This window comes from Bos grunniens, chromosome 18 (genome assembly GCF_055505025.1).
Source record: "Bos grunniens cultivar Pamir isolate PY7600 chromosome 18, Bosgru_T2T1.0, whole genome shotgun sequence".
NCBI lineage: Eukaryota > Metazoa > Chordata > Mammalia > Artiodactyla > Bovidae > Bos > Bos grunniens.
The window spans coordinates 64,671,091-64,684,447 of NC_141182.1; the positions used below are offsets into that span (position 1 = coordinate 64,671,091).

The 13,357-nt window shown below is 49.0% G+C and overlaps 1 protein-coding gene across 18 annotated transcripts in view; it reads left to right on the forward strand.

Annotated features, from left to right (window-relative positions):
- Positions 1–13,357, forward strand: part of LOC147354792 (uncharacterized) — a 197,226-nt gene that overhangs the window by 46,393 nt on the left and 137,476 nt on the right. The window lies entirely within an intron of this gene.

Sequence of the window (13,357 nt, forward strand, 5' to 3'; positions counted from 1 at the left end):
GAGCCTGGCAGGCTGCAGTCCATGGGGTCACAGAGTCAGACACGACTGAGGCACTGAGCTCAGCACACACAACAGGTAACCAGTGAGCACCTGCTGTATCGCCCAGGGAACTACTGAGTGCTCTGTGGTGACCTACGTGGGGAGGAGATCCAGCAAGATGGGGTGCGTGTATACGTGGAGCTGGTTCACTTTGCTGTACAGCAGAAACTAACACAGCAGTATAAAGCAACTCCAATCCAATAAAAATTATTTTAAAAAATTAAAAAGTTTAAAAATTTTAAAATATTGTATTTGATACTGTTAAAATATTTTAAATGCACAATAGGAAGCTCTAAAATAGATCATTTAAAATCTTTTTTTGCATATACTTTTGGGCAAATAGGAGAGTCTATCCTGACCTGTAGAGTCTCCGAAATTAAATGAATCCCTAAATTAAATTGTTAAAAAAAGAAAGGAAGGAGTCAAGTTTGTGAGTGTATTCATTTCCTGGGGTTGTTGTAAGAGGTTACCACAAACCTGACGGCTTTGAAACAACAGGAATTCATTTTCTGGCGGTTCTGAGGCCAGAGCCCTGAGTCGCGGTGTGGGCAGGGGCCCTTGTGGACACCTGCCTCCACCTGCCTCCTGGCCTCTGGCGTTGGCCCCGGTCCTTCCACCCACCCGAGCCCCCGCCGCAGCCGTCACATGCTCCTCATCTCCGTATGTCCCGGTGTCCTCCCCTTTTCTACAGGGACACTCGTTACTGGAACTAGGGGCTCCCCCGACTCCAGGACGTGCACATCTGCAGAGACCCTGTTTGCAGATAAGGTCACGTGCTGAGTTTCAGGTCAGAGTTGGCCCTGGGTTAGGATGAGGGGGGCACTGCTGAGCCAGTGCAGAGAGTCGTGGGCACAGGCTTAACGCTGGACGTGCCTGGACTGCAGAGACCACGTGGACTGCAAGGGGAGTTGGTTTTTTCTTTCCTTTGCTGTTTCAGTTTCCCTTGGGCCAAAACGCATTTCAGTTTTCAGTTTTGCCCTAGTTTTTGTTTCATTTGGGCAGGATTGTCTTGATTTGCAGACCCAGCTCTATCACCCATCAGATGCGGGTAGGATCCTCACCAGAGGCATGAAGCTCCTCTCCGATGTTTAAAACACGTCAGAAAGATACGTGGCGTGCCATTCAAACATCTGTGCACTCAGAGAATTTCAAACAACAAAGACAGTCACAAAAACAGGTTGGGTGCTGGAATCCTGTTCTCTCATTTACAACACCCTTGACATCCCAGACCCACGGAATACTCTTGGTCGAACCACCCAAAGGTTCTTCATTTTAAGAGATTAAAAATCCTTAGAGTGCCCTAAATTCCAGTTTGGTCATGACAGGACAGCTGTTAGCCAGCGTAAATCTGAACTCGCACTCCGCTCCCGTAGAAATGAAACTAAAACCTCAAATCACTCAAAAGCTCTCTTCCAGATGTGGTTGCTGTCACCATCCGAAAGAGCTCAGAGGAACACACTTTTACTTGCTGCTGTTGCGTAGATAAAGTTGATACATGTGTCCACTTCAGGGGAATTAGCCATGCAGCCAAAGCCGTCATCGGAACAACTGATTCTCAGCGAATCTGAAAGCCGAGATCTGGCAGTTGGAAAACACGGCCCGGCCCGTAGCTGGGCTTGGGTTTCACAAGTGTCTTTATGAAAGTTCCAGTTGCATCTCCTCATGCATTCTTCTCTACGTGTGACATATTTCACAGAGAGATAAGGGGAGACATTCCCACGGGCCAGAAGGAACAGAAATGGGATTTTATTCAACTTGTTTGGGATGAAACTGGTGGCCATCGAAACAAAGCCATTGAGAATTAAATAATAATAATTTTTGAAAATGGTCTCATCACCAGACGCCGTCTGCAGCCGTGGAATCCTGCCCCAGCCCACAAGCTCGCTTCCATTCCAGCAACGCACACGGTGTGGTGGGAGCTGGGCCCAGGGGTGAGGTTCCTGCACCCTAGGCCTGCAGAACAGACTTAAACGCCGTCCCTCTGCCCACACCGGCTGTGCCACCTCCTTTTTTCCCTTTTAACTTTTTACTTTTTCATATTCAGAATACCTTTTCTTTTCTTTTTTTTAAAACCCAGAGACTTGTATTTGTTTTTGTTGACTCTCGAGCAAGCTGCAGGGGTTCTCAAGTTAACTCGTAGACCCTTGTGTGTTCCTAAAAGGAAAAGCATCGCGTTTTGTTTCTTCCGGTCTCTGTCACAGAGGTTAAGAGCTTTCTAGACAGAATTTCACTTTATTCTTTCCTAGGGAGGTGTTTTGTCTGGACCCCTGGAAAAAAAAAGGCAGCTCATACACAGGAGCTAGTAGAATGTGATTATTGATTCTTAAAATCTGATAAATAGAAAATCACTGGGTACTCAGTCTTTTATATGTATTTCCTTGGGACTTTCCCAGTGGTTAAGACTCCACTCTTCCAATGCAAGCGCTGTGGGTTCGGTCAGGGAACTAAGATCTCACATGTCATGCAACGTGGCAAGAAAATATTCTTTAAAAATTTAAATGTATATGTGTATGTGCATATATATGTGTGTGTGTGTATCTTCTTAATTTTTGGCTTTCAGCTATTTGGGGACTTATTCTTTTTGTCTGAAAATAGGAAGAACTTTCAAAACTCCCTTGTTTGTGCCATGGGGCCCCCATGAATTGCACTAGCAAATCCCAAATGAGGTTATGGGGAAAACACCAGAAGAAAACAGCTCAGCCTTTTTTGTTCAAAGGCAGTTGGCTCTATGTGTTATTGTTCAGTCACTAAGTCGTGTCCAGCTCTTTGCAACCCTGTGGACTGCAGCACAGCAGGCTCCTCTGTCCTTCACTGTCTCCACGAAGTTTGCTCAAATTTGTGTCCATCGAGTCAGTGATGCCATCCAACCATCTCATCCTCTGTCGTCCCCTTCTCCTGCCTTCAATCTTTCCCAGCATCAGGGTCTTTTCCAACTAGTTGCCTCTTCACATCAGGTGGACAAAGTATTGGAACTTCAGCATCCGTCCTTCCAGTGAATATTCAGGGTTTGATTTCCTTTAGGATTGACTGGTTTGATCTCCTTGCAGTCCAATCAACTTTCAAGAGTCTCTGTGTGCAAATATATTTATTCTAGACTTTTGTCCTTCCACTTTTCATTCAGAATAAACTCGAGCTTGGTGTAACACAACAGCGAGATAGAGATCTCTGAAAACCAACAGAGTATCCCTGACTCCTCCACCGCCACCCCACAGTGTAACAGTATGAAAAGTGGTTTGCATTTGCTTCTTCTCCCTGTAGATTAGTACACCAGCCCAATTTTATGATCACCTTTATTCTAATCCTTTGCTTTCGTCGCTGACACCTAATCTAAGTGTGTTAGTCGCTCAGTTGTGTCCGACTCTTTGCAACCCCGTGGTCTGTCCATGGCATTCTCCAGGCAAGAGTACTGGGGTAGGTAGGCATTCCCTTCTCCAAAGGCTCTTCTGACCCAGGGGTCAAACCCTGGGTCTCCTGCGTTGCCGGCGGATTCTTTACCATCTGAGCCAGCAGGGAAGCTCGTCTTATGTGGATCAAAACTGGCAAGAATTTTCCTTTTTAATAAATAACCGCTATCGGCCCAGCATGAAAAGTTCCCGTGTTCAGGGCTCCTTTCCCGTCTTTCATTTGTGCCCTCTCAGAGAGAGGAGCTGCTGAGATTTACCGAGTGACTGTTGAAAACCAGGCACTGTGCAGAGCGCTAACAGGCATTTTTAAATTTATTCTTCAGAAAAAATGATATCCTGGAGCAAGATTGGCTCTCCTTCCATAGATGAGGAAGCTGAGATTCTGAGACATGGAATGACTCACCCAGTCACACAGCTAATATACAGCAGAGTGGGGACTCCAACCCTGGTTTGCCTAAACGGACACACAGCTGAGTGTTTTGCTGTGTTGTTTCAGTTTGTTTTGATTTTTATTTTTCTTATGAATACCTCAAAAGCTTGTTTCTGCTCTAAATACTTGGTTAATTTCTTCATTTAAAAAGTATTGATTGGGAGCTTCCTGGAACTCCAGTGGTTAGGACTCCCTGCTTTCACTGCTGAGGGTTCAATCCCTGGTCAGGGAATTAAGAGCTCACAAGCGATGTGATTGGCCAAAAAAAAAAACCCAAGTATTGATTACAGGACTGCAGTCTGCCAGGTATGGCATCTAACCAACACAACGCCTATGTGGCTCTTGAGGGGGCTAGAATATGCCCCCCACAAACATGCTTTCTTGGCATGTGGATTATTCTGAGTCTCAAACCATTGAGAACTTTAAGACACAGGTGAAGCTCTAAAATCAGGGCCGCAGCTTCCCTGTCTCCCTCTGAATAGCTCATATTAAGGTGTCTGTCTCTCTGTTTTAATTGTTTTATTTTATATCCGCCCTGCGTTCCTCTGCATCACTGTCTGTCCATCCATCTGTTTTTGGCTGCACTGGGCCTTCACGGCTCTGTGCAGGCTTCCTCTGGCTGCGGTGACGAGGAGCTGCTCTCCGCTGCGGTGCAGGGTCTTCTCTGATTGTGGAGCATGGGCTCTCGAGCGCGGGCTCAGTAGTTGTGGCGCTCAGATCAGTTGCCCCGCAGTATGTGCAGTCTTCCCAGACCAGGGATTGAACCTGTGTCCCCTGCATTGGCAGGTGGATTCCTAACCACCGGGCCCCCAGGGAAGTCCTTTATCTGCATCTTTGACCAAGCTGTTCCTCTGACTGAAAGCTCTCAGTGGCTTTCCATCACTCTGGAGATAAAAAAACAACCTCCGCAGGAGCCCAGGGCCTCTCGACGAGGTGGCTTCTGATGGTCTCTGCAGTCTCACCTCCGCCCTCTGCTCGCCTGGACTGCCCCGGCCCACAGGCGGCCGTCAGCCCCTGAACCTGCCCTCGCCTGTGCCCAGCCCCACTTTGCGCATGTCTAACAGAACTGGCCCTCTGTCATCTTTCCAGCTTTGGCTCCACTGAAATCAGTGCCTCTCCATTGTCCTGTAATCATCCAAGTGAAAAAAGATCCCCACTCTGGTTATCTGCTGGGTCCGCCTTCCCAGCACTTAGCACCTGCGTACTAAGTCCTGCTTTAGTTGTGCCTGACTCTTTGCGACCCCATGGACTGTACCCCGCCAGGCTCCTCTGTCCATGGGATTCTCCAGCAAGAATACTGGAGTGGCTTGCCATTTCCTTCTGCAGGAGATCTTCCCCACCCAGGAATGGAACCTGGCTCTCCTGGATTCTTTACCACTGAGCCACATGGGGAGCCCCTGCATAAAGGCTTATATCCTGCTTTTTCGCCCATTAAATATTTTATGAGGGATTTCCCTGATAGCTCAGTTGGTAAAGAATCCGCCTGAAATGCAGGAGATCCCTGTTCGATTCCTGAGTCGGGAAGATCCGCTGGAGAAAGGATAGGCTATCCATTCCAGTATTCTTGGGCTTCCCCAGTGGCTCCACAGTAGAGAGTCTGCCTGCAATGTGGGAGACCTGGGTTTGATCCCTGGGTTGGGAGATCCCCTGGGAAGGGAAAGGCCACCCACTCCAGTATTCTGGCCTGGAGAATGCCACGGGGTCGCAAAGAGTCGACTGAGCAACTTCCACTTCACTTCCATCTCACTTCAAATATAACATGATACTAAATGTCCTTCAAAAACAAATTTTTATAAATTAATTTAGTTTTAATTGGAGGTTAATTGCTCTACAGTGTTGTGTTAGTTTCTGCTCCCCGTCAGTAGGAATCAGCCGTAGGTATACATGTGTCCCCTCCCCTTGAAGCTCCCTCCCGGCCCCGGTCCCCCCAGCCCTCTAGGTCAGCACGGAGCACCAGGCTGAGCTCCCTGCATCCGACAGCAGGTTCCCCCCAGCTGTCTGATGTACATGCTGTTTCTAGGCTGCGCGCTCACTTGCCCTAGCCTCTTCCCTCCGCCGCCGTGCCCACAAGCCTGCTCTGTGGGTCTGCATCCTCACCGCTGCCCTGCCTCACTTGCCCCAGCCTCTCCCTCCGCCGCTGTGCCCACAAGCCTGCTCTGTGGGTCTGCATCCTCACCGCTGCCCTGCCTCACTTGCCCCAGCCTCTCCCTCCGCCGCTGTGCCCACAAGCCTGCTCTGTGGGTCTGCATCCTCACCGCTGCCCTGCCTCACTTGCCCCAGCCTCTCCCTCCGCTGCTGTGCCCACAAGCCTGCTCTGTGGGTCTGCATCCTCACCGCTGCCCTGCGTGTGGGTGCCCCAGCCTCTCCCGCCGCCGCCGTGCCCACAAGCCTGCTCTGTGGGTCTGCATCCTCACCGCTGCCCTGCGTGGGGTTCCTCACTGCCATCTGTTTAGACTCCATGTATGTGTGTTAATATATGACACTTGTTTTTCTCTGACAGCAAAACGCTGCCTCTTCGTCACACTTGATGTTCTTGTGTAGGCCTTGCGTTTTCTCCGCCCTGCCCCCAGTTCCCTTGACCTCATGTTGCGATGATGCCCTGTGGGCGTGTCGTGCTGTGAATATCCTCACAGTCCAGAAGTGGGCTTGCATGTGTTAAGCTATGTCTGTCCTTAACTCCGAGACCTGTTTCCTGTGTTCTCCACAAAGACTGTGCCAACCACACTCAATTAGCTTAGGGCTTTGGCCCTTTCTCCATATCTTTGACAGGCCTGGGTTTTATTGCTTTTTTCATCTTTCTCAGTTTTTTTTTAATAGTAGTATATTTATACAACTTAGGAAGCAAGGAGAAGAATAATAAGTATGTAGCATGCATCAGTGACATTAGAATGGTTACAGGGAGTTCCCTGGTGGTCCTGTAGCTGAGACTCCGTGTTCCCAACGCAGGGGGCCCAGGTTCAATCCCTTGTCAGGGAACTAGATCCTGCATGATGAGACAGAGTTCACATGCCGCAACTGAGGATCTCAAGTGCTGCACCCACCACCGGGCACAGCCAAGTAAATCAGTGGATTTAAAAAATTATTACAAATGGCTTTCAGAGTCCTGAGAAGACAACACATCTCAGATATAACTTGTCAGTCTCATGGGAGTAAGCAGCCTCTCATTTTGGTTTCGATGTCCAGTTTTTGGGTCCCAAGTAAGGTGATGGCTTTCAACATTTGACCCCCCCCCCCGCCCCCGCAACCCCTGCCAATATCCTATATTTTTATCTTGAGTTTTTTCCCCCTCTTTCACCTCTACATGGTCTGGGCTCCTGTGTCTGTGTAGACACGCTTTGAATATACGTTTTGTGACGTTTTCACTCGGTTGTTCATTAAGGCTAAGTCATGACGGGGTTTCCCTGTCTCTCGTTTTTCCAGTTTGTGGAGGCAGACGTCTTAGTGTTTTCCTTTACGCTCACCAGCTCCTTTGCTTGGTTTCCTGGGCCCTTGCCCCATCCCACGACTGTGAAAGTGCATCTTCACCTGCACTGTCTCCTGGTGAGGTGAGCAAAGGAGCATCCTGCCTGCTCCAGACACTTCCCCCAGCCCCGCGCAGACGCACACGCAGCGTCCTGTAGCAGTCGGGCACCAGCGCAAGACCTGGACCAAACACGGGCACAAGCCAGGGTCCCGCTGAAGGCGGTTGTTTCTCAGAAGAGACGAGCCGCCTCTGAAAACTAACCATGAGGATGGCAGCTCGGACCCAGCTGCCAAACAAAACGCCAGGGCAGACACCCACTGTGGAATTTCCCCTGATTAATGGCCTACGGAGGCCAGGCTCAGGTCCAAGCTCCGTATGCATCGACACCCGGCTCAGGAAGGGAACGGCTTTCCCAGAAAAGGCACAAATGCCCAGTATTCTGGCCACGTCCACTTCTAAACCATAAAGAGGTTTAACATCAGCTGCCTGTTTACAGATTGGACCCCTGAGCCGCACACACAGCTGGGTTTTCTCTGGATTTCTGGGGTGAGAGGTCTCGTGTCCTTGCTTGGAGATGAGTTGAATGTGTGTTCCGTGTGTGCGTAGTCCACTGTTTGCCTCACATACGAAGGTTTTAAATGCCGACGCACAACGGCCGTCTCCTTCCAGGTGTGTTTGTTGAGCTAAGTCACATAAACACGGGGATAATAACTTGACAGTGAGTCCCTTTCTGCTCCCGTTCCTCCATCCCTGACTTTATAAATCCCTAAATACATGCATTCAAGGGGTTGTTTGCTTTCTTTCCAGTGGGCTGTCTCATGTAACAGTGACCACTATGCTGCAAACACTTCTACCAGGCACATCCCTGAACCCCCAACCTCCAAGCCTGCCCCCCTCAATGCCCTTCCGTGTGGAAATTCCAGAGTTCGCTCTGCTTGTAGCTCCTCATAAAGAGCTGGGTGTGCATTCAAAGAGCGATGTCAACTCCTGATGTGTTCTCAGCTCAGCTGTGACCCTATCTTCCCTTGACACATCTCTTGGTTTTCTTGACATTTGACCCTCCAGTTTTATTGTTATTATTTAATGACACAACTTCATCTTGTTGAAGGCAAAAGGCGAAGGGGGCGACGGAGAACGAGATGGTTATATGGCATCACTGACTCAATGGCCATGACTTTAAGCAAACTCTGGGAGACCGTGAAGGACAGGGGAGCCTGGTGGGCAAAATCGGACACAACTGAGTGACTAACACTTGTACTTTTCACTTTTCTCACGGCCGCTTTCATGCCCCAAAGGCAGAACTGAATGGTAGTTGAGTCACAGACCACATCACCTCCGAAGCCTAAAGTATTTACTCTGGGACACCTTGCGGGAAGACCTCAGCTCGGCCCGTGTGTCTAGTGGTTCAGAACTTCATGTGGACCCAGCTTTGAGGAAGATTCAAACAGAGCTCCTTCCAGCGTGGCTGGCGCCCCCACATTCCTCTGAAGAGAAGGTCTGGGGCCCCTAGAGCTTGTGGCCTGCTCTGTTGCTGTTCCGGGGCTCACTCGCGTCTGACTCTTTGTGACCCTGGGGACTGCAGCTTCCGTGTCCATGGGATTTCCCAGGCGAGAACACTGGAGCGGCTTGCTCCACAGGATCTTCCCGACCCACGGATTGAACCTGGATCTCCTGCCTTGGCAGGTGGATCCGTTACTGCTAAGCCACCTGGGAAACGCCTGTGGACTGTTTTGAAGAGGGTGGAATTTATCCTAAGAACAAGAATTGGCTGAAAGGCCCAGCAGATGGTGGTTTGGCCAGATTTTCCTTAGAGAAGGAACAATAGTGAGGGTGGTTTTTGCAGTCAGTTGGACAACAGGTAAACAGGGTGGGCTGGGGAAAACCCGATTTCTTTCTTTAAAATTTATTTATTTGGCTGTGCCAGGTTTTAGCTGCAGCACGTGGGGTCTAGTTCCCGGACCAGGGATCAAATCTGTGCCCCCTGCACGGGGAGCCGTAGCCACCAGACCACCAGGGAGGCCGCCAAACCCTCCTTCCGAGGCAGAACCCTCAAGGTCTGCGGAGCTGTCAGCCACAGGGCTGTGAAGACAGGGAGCTAGCATTGCTGTTCTGGTTTTTCTGTTTTCAGGTATGGTGAGTGAGATAAAATACATGACTCGCAGTCATTTTAGCTTTCTTTGTTTTCTCTTCTGAAGTCACGGCTTCTAGAAAATGTTAACGTACTTACACGGCTTGCATTCTATTTCTGTTGCACGGCAGTGGTCTAGGGAGAGCCATGCTCTCTCTGACTTTCTGATTATCGAGGTTTCTTGTAAACAATGCCCCCAGGTTTGAAATGTGGAATTTGAAGTTTTGCTTTATAGGTTTATGGAGGTGGAATTCCCATGCCATAAAATTAACTATTTTCAAGAGAACCATATAAAATAGATAACTAATGAGCACTTACTGTATAGCACAGGGAACTCCATTCAATGCTGTGTGCTGACCTAGATGAAACGGAAACCCAAAAAAGAGAAGATACATGAAACGTATAGCTGATTCACTGTGCTGTACAGCAGAAACTAATGCAACATTATAAATTATACTCCAGTAAAAATTAGCAGTAAAAAATTTTTAATTGAAAAATTAAGAATTTTTATTTTTAATTAAAAATTTTTTTTCAAACTTTAAACTTTTCATTTTGTTTTGGGGTGTAACATTAACAATGTTGTGATAGTTTGAGGTGAACAACAGGGACTCAGCCATACATCTACATGTATCCATTCTCCCCAAACCCCCCTCCCATCCAGGCTGCCACAGAACCCTGAACAGAGTTCCCTGTGCTCTACAGTGGGTCCTTGTTGGTTCTCCATTTTAAATACAGCAGTGTGTACATGACCATCCCATACTCCCTATCCCTTCTACCCTGCAAACATAAGTTCATTTTCGAAGTCTGTGAGTCTCTTTCTGTTTTCTAAGTTCATTTGTATGATTTCTTTTTAGATTCCACATATAAGGATGTCTTTTGATACTTCTCCTTAATTTATTTTTAATTGAAGGGTAATTGCTTTCCAGTGTCATGTTGGTCTCTGCCGTACCGCAGTGTGAATCGCAATGAGTACACTGTATGCCCTCCCTCTAGAACCCCCTCCCACCCCTCACCGCATCCCACCGCTGTGGGTCCTCACAGAGCACAGGGTTGAGTCCCCGCGTCATGGAGCAACTTCCCAGTGGATATCTATATAAAAAAAAAAGGATTTTTTAAAAATTTATTAATTTTTAATTGAAGAATAATTGCTTTACAATATTGTGTTGGTTTCTGCCATATATCACCTGAATCAGCCACAGTCACTCAGTTCAGTCACTCAGTCGTGTCCAACTCTTTGTGACCCCATGAACCGCAGCACACCAGGCCTCCCTGTCCATCACCAACTCTCGGAGTTTACTCAAACCCACGTCCATCGAGTCGGTGATGCCATCCATCCATCTCATCCTCTGTCGTCCCCTTCTCCTCCCGCCCCCAATCCCTCCCAGCATCAGGGTCTTTTCCAATGAGTCGGCTCTTTGCATCAGGTGTCCTAAGTATTGGACCTTCAGCTTCAGCATCAGTCCTTTCAATGAATATTCAGGAGTGATCTCCTTAAGGATGGACTGGTTGGATCTCCTCGCAGTCCAAGGGACTCTCAAGAGTCTTCTCCAACACCACAGTTCAAAAGCATCAATTCTTCGGCGCTCAGCTTTCTTTATAGTCCAATTCTCACATCCATACATGACCACTGGAAAAACCATAGCCTTGACGAGACGGACCTTTGTTGGCAAAGTAATGTCTCTGCTTTTTAATATGCTGTTTAGGTTGGTCATAACTTCCCTTCCGAAGAGTAAGTGTCTTTTAATTTCATGGCTGCAGTAACCATCTGCAGTGATTTTGGAGCTCCCCAAAATAAAGCCAGCCACATGTCCCCTTCCAAAGAGAGCCATGCAGTATCTGGTGCGTCCACAACGGTGTACAACCACCACCTGTATCTAGAAGCAAAACACTTGCCCCCAAAGGAAACCCTGACCCCACTAAGCAGCCCTTCCCCCATCCCCACCCCCACCTCCGCTGCTTCCGCCCAGCCGCTGGCCATCTGGGTGGGCGAGGGGCTTCGCAGGAGAGGAACTGGAGGGTCGGTAGGCGGATGTGGGCCCAAGCGGGAGGACATCCCGGGGCTCAGTGCGGACACAGTGCAGAGAACTCCACTCAGGTCTTTCCCTAATACTGCGGAAGAACGCGGAAATATCAGCCATCCCAGTGGGTGTTCGTCAGCAGTGCAGCCCCGAGGTCTTGAGATCCGGGGAGCCTCAGACACCCTGGCGCGCCCGTTAACATCCAAGGAGGCGCCCCCAAAGTTCTCAGGTGCTGCCGCCGCGGGTCCCGGGGTTGCCCCTCAACTGTGCAGACACCGGCCAGTCGGCCACGCGTCCCTCATCCTCTTCATGGACCCCTCCAGCCTCCCCATCCTCCCGTCGCCCCAGAGAACTCCCATTCTCCAAATTAAGCTTCTCTGGGAGTTTTCAGTGGAAGAGAAACTGCTCTTAAAATTAAAAAAAGAAATGATAATTGTGTGCTGTGATAGAGGTGTTAGCGGAGGGGACAGTGTTGAGCCTGTTGTGACTCATCAATGTATCAGCTCAAGACGCTGCCTGCCTTAAACCTATACAAGGGTATAGCTCAGTTCTATCTCAATGGAAAGAAGTTTTCAAGTCCAAAGATAAAAAACAGAAGGTTTTCTGGAATGCAGAAATGTGGTCCCGCATGCACTCGCTTGTGCAACGCATGGGTGAGGGGCGCGGATGGCGGCCTCGGCCGGCCTGGCCCCATCCCCCGCCAGGCAATGTCATTATCGCGGCTCCGCTTTGTTCTCTGCGGTACCAGCGGCGGCTGCGGGCAGGCTTATCGGTCGCCATGGAAACTGCCGCCTGGCGTGGGAGGGGCGGGAGCCGGTGGAAGCGGCGGAGAGGGAGCCTCCGAGGCTGGAATTTTCCAGGCTCCGGCGGTAAACATGCTCGGGTTTGAGAAACACGGGCCCGCACGTCGCTGTCACGTCTCTGTGCTTCTTGACAGAGGAGGCGGACGGCCCGTCTAATTGCTCGAGTATTAGATTCCTCCAGGGAGGGTCGGCAATCCTGCGAGTGGGCATCTGTTGCAGCAGACAGTCGACTCACTGAACCGCCCTTTTTAATTGAATTATGGCTGATAGGAGGCAAAACAGTAAGGAGAGCTGTAAACACGCAGAGAAAGAAGATGGATGGGTGCGACTGCAGAGGATCGCACTGAGGAAGCCAGCCAGGCAGAGCAAGACAAATACCCCGGGGCACAGCCTAGAGGGGGGTCTTTGAAAAGCGATAGGGATGAGCTTGTTTACAAAGCAGAAGTGGACACAGAAAGCAAGCCTACTGGGTTACCAAAGGGGAGAGGGGGCCGGAAGGCGAAATTAGGAGTCTGAGATTAACATAAACACACAAAATAGGTAACGACAAGTAATAACCTAGAAGGAAAAGTAATCTGAAATAGGATATAGCCGTTCTGTATTTTTTTAAAACAGAAGAGAAGATGTAAAGCTTTTGTATAGTTGTTCAGTCGCTCAGTGGTGTCTGACTCCTTTGTGACCCCATGGGCTGTAGCCCACCAGGCTCTTCTGTCCTTGGGATTCTCCAGGCAAGAATACTGGAGTGGGTTGCCATTTCCTCCTCCACGGGATCTTTCCTAAGGGGATCGAACCCGAGTCTCCTGTGTTTCCTGCATCGACAGGCAGGTTCTTTACCACAGAGCCACCAGGGAAGCCCCCAAGCTTTTTTACGTAGAATGAATAAACAACAAGTTTCTTTTTGCATAGCACAGAGAACTATATTCGGTATCCTATGATAAACCATAATAGAAAAGAATATATACAGGAGAATTTATATATAACTGAATATATATGAATATATAGAGAGAACTGAATCACTTTGCCGTACACCTGAAACTCACACAGCTTCGTATAATCAGCTGTGGGCTTCCCT